The following is a 10,375-nucleotide window of genomic DNA, read 5'->3' as shown; positions in this document are numbered from 1 at the left end:
ACATTTCCCTCCTCAACAAGACATGTTTTCACACCGGCAACCATGACGACTGTGACAAGATCGATTGAAGCCTGAACTCGAGCCTGAATGACTAAAGCTGGGAATGAAGGCTACTACTCGTAAGGTAGTGAGCACTGTGAAGCTGATGTACATGGTGTGACAATTAAAACTACTTTGAGACTGCACGATTGAGTATCTCAGTTTAGTGGATGTCAGTCATTGTATCCAGCTACTCAGTAGTTGGTATTCTGGATTCAGGGGGGCCCATTAGAGCAGTTTGTGCTCTAATTGGACACCTCTACATAGCCGTACTAGTGAAACTGCTCTAATCAGACACCTCTGTAATCCAGACTACTTCTATAGTTTGACACTGTTTGTTGCATCAGCCATGTAATAGAGGACTTGCATACGTGAAGCAACGGTTGCTAGGTGGACATGTTTCGGGACAACTTTCTATGGTGCATATTGGGTCAGAATGAAGGTAACAAGATTTATTCACTAAGTGCTGGGTATAGTGGCACTGGGAGGTGGGGCTGGTTTCGAAATATGAAGATCTTATCATTGGCTTTGTGAAATAGGTGGCTAATTAAATTTTGATACATTACTCACCACTTCACCTTTTTTAATGAGCTGGGTGGTATTTACAACACAATTCAACACTGATTCGCTTCATTACAGCCTGTACCAAATCCTGAGAAAGCTCTTTTCAGCCACAACACTGTCCCAAAACATGGCCGACAGCTACGGTTGCTTAGCAATTACGATGATTTACGTCACGCTGCAAGTCCTATCTTGATGAATGTCAAATTTATAAAGGTTTACTGTACGTATGATGGCATTGCATTTAGTGTAAAGTGTACAGCATGGTAAGATACCAGAGCAGCAATTGGCCAAAATTAGGCCTTTCAATCTATGTAGTAGAAGCCTTTTAAACCACCAGATCTTGTAAAAGTCTTTCCAATAATGTAGCCCTGCTAAACCTCACACCCATGCTACACATATACAAATCCTTTAAATAAATATGCATGCATGTATGAAGTGGGATCAGTGGTTGAAATATCTGATTTAAAAAGTAATAGTACTTTGGTATTTGGATAGTAAAATTAGTACTCAAGATACACATATATTTTGCCATAAGAATGATGCCATGAATTCAGTGCATTCCACTTGCCAGAAACATTTACATGGGTATACTTCAACAAAGTGTGTGGCATGTTTGTCAATGTGTATTATTACATATATGTGGCAAGACTGAGCCAGGAATATGACTATGTAAGTATCTGTCACACTACAACCTATTACAGCAGCAGAGAGGTGGCTGGTCTCAGTGGTGTAGATGGGAAGTTTAATCGCATGACTGAATGGTTTGGTGGTTACTACTTTAAATGATGCATCTGCAGGTATTTTGAAAATTTAATTTTACTTCCAGAATTACAGAGTCCTGAAATCCGTGTAGTATACAATGTGGCCTCTTTTGGATTGGTGTCAATAATTACTTATTTATGAGGTCATAAAGTATACCTTAGCTATGTTTTGGGACCTACTTAACATGGTCACTATAATGAGGTGGCTTTATTAACGAGGCCATGAAGTACACTGTGGCTATGTTTGGGACCTACTTGAAATGGTCACTATAATGAGGTAGTCCTATTAATGAGGTCATGACGTACACCTTAGCTATGTTTGGGACGAGCTTTACATGGTCACTGTAATGAGGTGGTCTTATTGATTAGATCATGAAGTACACCTTAGCTATTTTTGGGACTTGCTTGACATGGTCACTGTAATGAGGTGGTCTTATTGATAGGATCATGAAGGTCATCTTAGCTGAGTTTGAGACCGACATTACTCACTCGACTATATTGAAGGAAGCCACTTGGTGTTTTTGCTGTATTTGCATACTTGTCATGTCCACATAGAGGGGCAAGTCATGCAATGCTTATATGCACATCTGTGTATGCATAAAAAGAAAAGTGAAGTGTGTATTAAAGAATTTTGCACACCCTACATTATATAATGGAATAAGACAAATCACTGCATCAACTAAGAACGGCCATGCATGTGTTTAGAATATTATGAGACCACTGCATGATGTTCAAGAATGTATGTACATACCTCTACAGAAACTTGTACAGCTGTATCTGCTGCTTGTTCACGACATTTTTCAACCTGATACAAACAAAGCCGACATAGGGTGTTTTCAACAGCTGATATGATCGGGTGGACCTATAATTATTAAAAATGGTAAATTCAAAAACATTTGTATGAACTAGTTGGACAAAATTACCAGGCAATAAATTTTACTTCACAAATGAGTATATAATTTAGAACTTTCGTCTATAACTACCACAAGCTTCACTTTTGATAATATACAAATTTTATCAGAGGAGTGAGCAGCAAGTGGACAAATCCCTTTCCATATTGCTAATGTTACTATATGCAACTCTTCTTGTCAACACCAATAACAGGTCAATGAAGGCAGTGTTGAATCCACCATTGTGCCCTTCCTTCATCACCCATAAAATCAAGAAAGAGCTCTTGGTCTGTTAATCCTTACCATATCTGAACATGGTGAGTTTTCCCATTTCGCGCCAAATTAAGCCACAGGCTCAACTCCTGGTGGTGTCCTTCCTTTTAAGTTTCAGCCTTGGCCAACTTCTTGGAGGGACTATTGTTCACAATGGAAGTTTGAGGCAATAGAAGGTCTGTGTGTACATACTTGACTATAGTAATGGTGTTTACAACTACTGCTATACTGCTATAGTGCACATTATAATATATATAATTAATATCTGCAAGAATCCAGTTATAGGGCCCCACATTCTTGATTAGCCACAGGCCCCCTAAATTTTCTTGGCGGCCCTGCTAACTAATTATAATTCCACTTCACTGACATGATTAGATATAATTTCCATCAAACAAACCAACTACTGGGGTCTAAGTCAAAGTAGGCCCCAAAAAAAAATTCGTACAGGCCTAATCTCGCACATGTTGCGTGGCCAGACCGCTTTTTCTAGGCACGGCGCTTATCGATCATAATTAAAAGCGCCTCAGCAGGCGCTTATACAATCGATAAGCACTGTGCTTTTATAATTCTACTGATTTCAAAGATTTCGTATAAGATTTCAGCCAGGGGTGTATGAGATTTCAAATCAGTTGGTGACCCCTCGAATGTAGGTAGCTAGCTATGCTAGACATTTAAAATTTTTATTTCAAGTTATTATTATTACTAGGACCGCGTCACATACAACCAAGTACATACACCAACGTTGCAACCTACCCATTGGGTAAGTATAAACAGTGCCATAGGAAACACTCAGAGCAGTGTGCGTGTACCTGTGGAAATGATACATATGCATACGTACACAGGCAAGGGAGTTTAACTGGCATCAGAAAACCACAATACTAAAACACAACCTACACAAAAAACCAAGTTAAGTTAGCTATATTGAAAGTAACTATATATTGTAGATGTGACGTGTCTCTGAAGATGACTCAGCAGTGAAGTGAGGCTATGCAGAATAAGGGATATGGTGAAGGCACAATTAGCAATTGATCCCAATCAAGCCAATATGGCACAACAGACTCTGTTGTAACTAGAGGCCACTGGTGATGTACCTGTATATCAGCGGTGTGGCATTGGCACAGTGATCACAGTCTATAATATTATGCATACAGCCATGCACAACATACAGGAGATAGTTACACATTGTTGTATATGCAGCACTACATCAGCTTCTTGTTTAGCTATTACAGACTCACAGTAGACTAGTAGTTAAGCCGAGTAGAAAATAATTCCAGCCGCCAGCAAGCTAGATGAAGGTGCCGGTATAATGAAAATAATTCCAGCCGCTAGCAAGCCAGATGAAGGATGAAGATGTAGACCTATAATACAACTACCGGTACAAGTATTACATTATTCATTACCTTGCTGTTCCAGCTGGTTGTTTATGAGCGCATCGGCTGGTATCCCAGCTGGTCCTTCACTGCATTTTTTTATTAATTTTTTATTAATGCTTTACAGCACAAGTGCTGAAGGTCTGTAGGACACCTGGTCCTACAGCCTGCTCAAAGACTTTAGCTACTTAAGATGTGTTTGAAAAGTTGGAGAAAGGAGAAAAAATCCATGACTGGACCTAGGTAGCCTCGAACCTGCAGCCATCCGATTTACGCTTTGCATGACGCCTGGAGCGCATATCCTGCACACAAAATACAGTTACAAACATTTAAACATACTAGTAATGTTGTTGCTTACCAGTAAAGTGGCGCCTGGCCTCTCCGCGGACGTTTACTAATCTTCTCGTTCGAGCAATCTGTAATTAAACAAGGGCGTGGTGCCGGGCGTTATATAGAATTACACGTACGGTAAAGTCATCAGCACGAACAGGCGTACTTATTATACGGTTGTGCCTTCATTCACAGGCGAATCTATCCCCGCTTAGTTCATGTCTCTAGGCCTCGTAGTTTTCTCAAACATTATTTATTATTTATTTATTTACTTATTAGCACATATTTGTCGAATCACGTATTGTGGTTGCTGGTGGTATTAAGTATTCATCGAATTGCATTTAGTAGATGCTGGTAGTATCACTATTAACTATATTTTTGGCAGGTGGTCAGGTTGTTTAATCACGTGATCAGGTGCACGTGATCCCCTCTCAACGCAGGTCGGTGACAAGCACGTAGCTGCTATTGCGTTTTCGAGCCTTTGTTGTAATCTGTATGGCTCGATGTAGGATTTTTGGCCCCTGCAGCTAACTCGAGCCTATCTGGACGAGAGTTCCATAGCCCGTGCTGTGGAGAAGGATCTGACCTTTCACCTTATTCCTTGTTTATTAGGAGTAAGGGAGTATGTGGTGGAATGTGTTCGGGGTTTTAGTTGGGTTGGTTTAATTGAATTTGGGAATTAAGCCGAATTATCGTTAATTTTGCAATGAAAACGGCGTGAAGAAAGGGGCCCACTTTAAAACTGATCACAAATCTAGTGATAGATTTAAGGGAGCCGATAAATTTAAGTTATATATGAAATTTGGGGTCTTTATTGGGTATGATATTAGTGGTTCAAATAGTTAGTGGAATATTTTTGGCAATGTTTTATTGCCCGAATGACAAATTTGCCTTTTTGTCAGTGGCAGAACTTAGTTGGGATATATTCAATGGGCATTTTTTAAGGTATTTTCATGCTAATGGGGCGTCTGTTTTTGTTTATTATGTACTGTTTTATCTAAAAAATAATAATAATAATAGGTTAAAAAAAAAAAAAAAAAAAAAAATTCGTAGAACGGGGTTGGGAGTGGTGGGGCACTTTTACGCACGACGAGTTGAAGTTCGATCACACGAGCCAACAAATGGCGCCTTCTGCATCACGTGCGTAACTGGCTGGAGGCATGCGTGATTCTTTTTGTGCTAACCACAGTTAAGCTATTAACCTCCATTTAGCACATATTTGTCGAATCACGTATTGTGGTTGCTGGTGGTATTAAGTATTCATCGAATTGCATTTAGTAGATGCTGGTAGTATCACTATTAACTATATTTTTGGCAGGTGGTCAGGTTGTTTAATCACGTGATCAGGTGCACGTGATCCCCTCTCAACGCAGGTCGGTGACAAGCACGTAGCTGCTATTGCGCTTTCGAGCCTTTGTTGTAATCTGTATGGCTCGATGTAGGATTTTTGGCCCCTGCAGCTAACTCGAGCCTATCTGGACGAGAGTTCCATAGCCCAAAGAAAGCCCATAATGGGGTAGCAGGGGGTTCTAAGTGGCTAGTTGGAGTAGTTTAAACCTTGTCGAAAATGATCATCTTGTTTGAGCTTGGTTTTCCTATCGCCCAGATGAGGTCTTGTCACCTTTGATAGGCACTGTTAAGCGTTAGCGCCATAGGGTTAGCACGTGTGTCTGCCTATTCATGGCTACCTGGCCACCTCTGTAAACCGTGCCAGCAGCACAGTTTAGGAGCTGCAAATTGCTATTGGTTGTTGATACTGGCCGGTATAGAAAGGAATATATTTCAAAACGTTAAGTGAGTGATGTTGTATCAGTGCCATGCCCTGGTCTGGCCGGCGAGCAATCCGCTGTCAGCAGGCTACCCCAGCTTCATCGATACTTAGCTGCGTGACACTACAGCCTTTGTTTGATTGAAGTTTTATGGTCATAGTTATGACTTATGCTAAGACTGCTTGCTATAGGTGTGTCACCAGCGTGGTGCCAAGTTGGCAGTATCAGTATCCGTAGCTATAGCTTGTTACTATAATGTACGTGTGTATGCAAGTGCGTTTTAGTGGCTGCATGGCCTGTTGGATTTTTGCACTGTAGTCATGGGATGACCTAGGTGATGTGCAGTTGCGCTCTGTCCCCAGCTCGCAGTGCAGTCATAGTGAGTAATATTGGCTCACCTATTTGTGTACTCTTGACCCAATCATAATTGACGTGTTCCCCGTATCCGGAGAATTGAGGCACAGCCCAGTCTGATGTGTCTATGTGTGATACTGCTTAGGGCGATCTCACATCTCTGTTTATAGTGTAAGCATGTGTGTTAACCATGCCTGGTGTGATTTCAATAAACTAGTGCATGATACCGCTGGCATGTGGTAGTGATCAAATACCTTAGTACAACTTTGTCTTGTTGCCTGAAGTAGTGCTACTAGATCTAGACTCACTCGGTTGCTTTGTTCGGTGGTCACCATAGCTGTTATAGTGTGCTGCTTATCTGTCACATCCTGACTAGCTGGATATAGAATATTCTAGTCTATTTTTTGTTTGTTTGTTTTTCTTTTTTTTTTGATTGCTAGGAGTTCTAATCAAGGTGTTCCCAGCAAGTGAGCTGTACTAGTCGCAGCTGGTCATCTTGATTATTGGTTATTGATTTAGCTGATATGTGTGTACTGTACATGTGTTACTGAACATCGCTGCCACGTCTAGCTACAGCAAATAATATAGTCTGGTGCTAACGCTCAAGTTGATGACTGACTACGCTGTGCTGGTCACTTAGCAGGTATAGTCATATGCTCTCGGTGTAGCTGAAGCATGCTTAAACTGTGGCCACAGCTGCTGCAAGTCCTGCCATTTAGTGGTAGTGATTGGCTGATGTGTGACTGTACCATGCTACCAATGTAGCCGTCCTGTCATTCAGTTAAGTGCAGTAACTGATATGCTACTGTATAGGCAACTGAGTAGCCATTTTGTTTACTGCCATCGATGTTGTCATGTATAGCTGATACATATCTGTAGTGCACTGTGCTATACCACTGTATAACTGTCAAATATACTGCAAATGACACTGTCAGGTGCTATCGTTATAGCTGATGCAGGAACTAGGCCTTTATGATCAGTGTGGGTGAAGAGGAGTCTTTAGAGCACATGGTTGGACATGCTAAGTATGTAAGATTTTGCAGAGACCAAAGCCCAACCTCAAGCGATTGCTATGGCCACTGTACTGCATTACTGACATAGTTGTCTCACTCACTGTGACTGATACTGAGTGATAGTGATGCAGTCAGGTGAGAAAGCTCATAGCTGCCCTGTGCTGTTACTATCTGTAAGATCTGTCGATGGTGCAGGTGGTACAAATAACGCAACTAATGTGTAGCCGCAATCGTGATGTGGTTAGGATTATCTATCCCGGCATGGCTGTTACGTCTGCAACTAATGCGTCAGGTGCTTTAAGTATGCAGTTGAAATTCCTGACACTTCTGCTGTACATTATTCATAGCAGTCTATCTGATGTGTGGATGTAGGATCATGACAAAGCCAGATGTCACATCTACTACAATTGATGCAGTCAGATGTAACAATATACCTGATATATGTGACTGCACAGTGCTACTGATGTAGCTGTCGTGTCCACTGAAGCTGCGATTGATGTAGTGAGCATGTGTGGTTACACTGGTGATATTTCTGCTACCTCCATTGTAATTGATATAGTCTGATGCTAACAGTATAGACTGTACAGTGCTACTGGTGTAGCTGTCCTGATCATGATGCAGTCAGGTGATGATATAGCTGATATGTAGCTGCCCTGCTGAAGTTTCTACCACCTCCGCTGTGACATGTTCCTATGTAACAATATAGCTGATGTGTGGCTGTTGCTACAGTGCATGGTAATAATGTATAGCAGTACTATGGCTGTCCCGTTTTTCATTTTTTTTTATTTTTTTTTTTTTACCACTGATGTAGTCAGAAGCTAGCAATATAATGACTGTACAGTGTTGTTGACGTAGCAACTACAGCTGATGCATGCAGTATAGCTGTCGTGTAAATGTGTGATGACAAGAGGTCACGTTCACTGTGATTGATAGTCAGGTAGCTGATGTATGCATGATTGTACTGTGATACCAACATAGTTATCACATTAATTTTACTAGAATTGATGTTGCATCATTCCTGTTTGAGAGCTACCAATGTAGCCCGTGTTTGAGTACTATGGATGTAGTCCACGTTTACTGATGTAGCTCATGGTTGAGTGCTATCGACATAGCTCACGTTTGAGTGTTACTGGCGTAGCTCATGTGTGATTGCTACTGACGTCACTCATGTTTGAGAGCTGCCAACTTACCTCATCTGAGTGCTACTGACATAGCTCATGTATGGCTGCAACTAATGTAGTTCATGTCTGGTGCAGCTTGCGTTTGAGTGCTACCAGCTTACCTCATTTGAGTGCTACAGACTTACATAGCTCATGTCTGGGAGCTCCTGTCTGGGTACTATCAATATAGCTCATGTCTGAGTGTTACCAATGTAGTTTCTGTTTGAGCATCAGCGATGTAGCTCATGTAAGCATGTTTGAGTACTACCAACGTGGCTCATGATCATGTCCACATAATGCTAATGATATAGCTTGTGTTTGAGTGTTACTGACATAGCCCATGTTTGAGTGTTACATGGACGTAGATCATGTTTGAGTGCTACCAACACAGCTCATGTCTGAGTGCTACTGATGTAGCTCATGTTACCAGCTTACCTCTTTTGAGTGCTATGTACCAAGTAGCTCATGTACGAGTGCTACTAATATAGCTCGTGTTTGAGTGTTACCAAACATAGCTTATGTCTGAAATTGAGTGCTACTGATGTTCGTAGCTCATGTTTGAGTACTGCTGATGTAGCTCATGTTTGTGTTTGAGTGCTACCAACATAGCTCATGTCTGAGTTTAGTAGCCCGTGTTACCGACTTGTATAATTACCTCTTTTGAGTGCTACTGACATAGCTCCTGTCTGAGTGCTATTGATATAGCTAATGTTTGAGTACTACTGACTGCTCGTGTTTATGTGCTACCAAGATAGCTCATGTCTGATACTGAGTGCTACTGATGTTTGTAGCTCATGTTTGCTTGCTACTGACATAGCTCGTGTTTGAATGCTACGAGCGTACCTCTTTTGAGTGCTACTGATGTAGCTCATGTTTTGAGTGCTACTGATGTAGTTCATGCTTGAGTGCTACCAATATGTTTATGGTGGAGTTCTACTGTTGTAACTCATGTTTGAGTGCTACCGACATAGCTCGTGTGTGAAAGCTTTTAACTTACCACATTAATTATGGGTGCTACCGATGTAGCTCATGTATGGGTGCTACCGATGTAGCTCATGTCTGGGCACTACCAATGTAGCTCATGCCTGAGTGCTACCGACGTATAGTAGTTCGTGTTTACGTGCTACCGACATAGCTCGTATTGTGAGATGTAGACTCATGTTTGAGTACCAACTTACCTCATTTGGGTGCTAGCAACATAGCTCATTTCTGGGTGTTATAGCTGCTCATGTCTGGCTACTAGTGATGTAGCTCATGTCTGAGTGCAACTGACAGCTCATTCTGGGTGTTACCAACATATTGAGTGCTACCGATGTAACTCAGATTTGGGTACTACCAATGTAGCTCATGATCATGTTTGAGAACTGCTGACATAGCTCGTTTGGGTGCTATACCGTCTTAACTCATGTTTCGGTGCTGCTGACATAGCTTATGTGTGAGTGCTACCAATGTAGCTCATGTTTGAGTGCTACCGGTGTAGCTTATGCTGTGTGAGTGCTACCGACATGGCTCATGTTGTGAGATGTAGCTCCTGTTTGAGTACCAACTTGAGTGCTACCAACATAGCTCATGTCTGGCTACAGCTACTGATGTACCTCATGTCTGGGTGCTACTGACAGCTCATGTCTGGGTGTTACTGACATATTGAGTGCTACCGATGTCACTCAGGTTATTACCGACGTACCTCATGTTTGAGTGCTACCAATGTAGTTCATATGTGACTGCTACCAATGTATTTTTCTACAGTTGTGACTCATGTTTGAGTGCTACCGACATAGCTCATGTGTAAATGCTTTTAACTTACCACATTTGAGTGCTACCGATGTAGCTCATGTATGGGTGCTACCGACGT

At 41.5% G+C, this 10,375-nt stretch overlaps 1 long non-coding RNA gene across 1 annotated transcript; it reads right to left on the bottom strand.

The window, feature by feature from the left end:
- Positions 1-3,241: 3,241 nt before the first annotated feature.
- On the bottom strand, positions 3,242-4,486 carry LOC136239078 (uncharacterized). Its single transcript, XR_010693342.1, has 3 exons — positions 4,256-4,486; positions 3,763-4,199; positions 3,242-3,618 (listed from the first exon to the last, which is right to left on the bottom strand). It is a non-coding gene; the product is annotated as an uncharacterized lncRNA (long non-coding RNA).
- Between the last annotated feature and the right edge of the window lie 5,889 nt (positions 4,487-10,375).

This window comes from Dysidea avara, chromosome 11 (assembly GCF_963678975.1).
Source record: "Dysidea avara chromosome 11, odDysAvar1.4, whole genome shotgun sequence".
Lineage (NCBI taxonomy): Eukaryota > Metazoa > Porifera > Demospongiae > Dictyoceratida > Dysideidae > Dysidea > Dysidea avara.
Note: the sequence above shows the minus strand (reverse complement) of the source record. Positions and strands in the feature narration are given on the sequence as shown.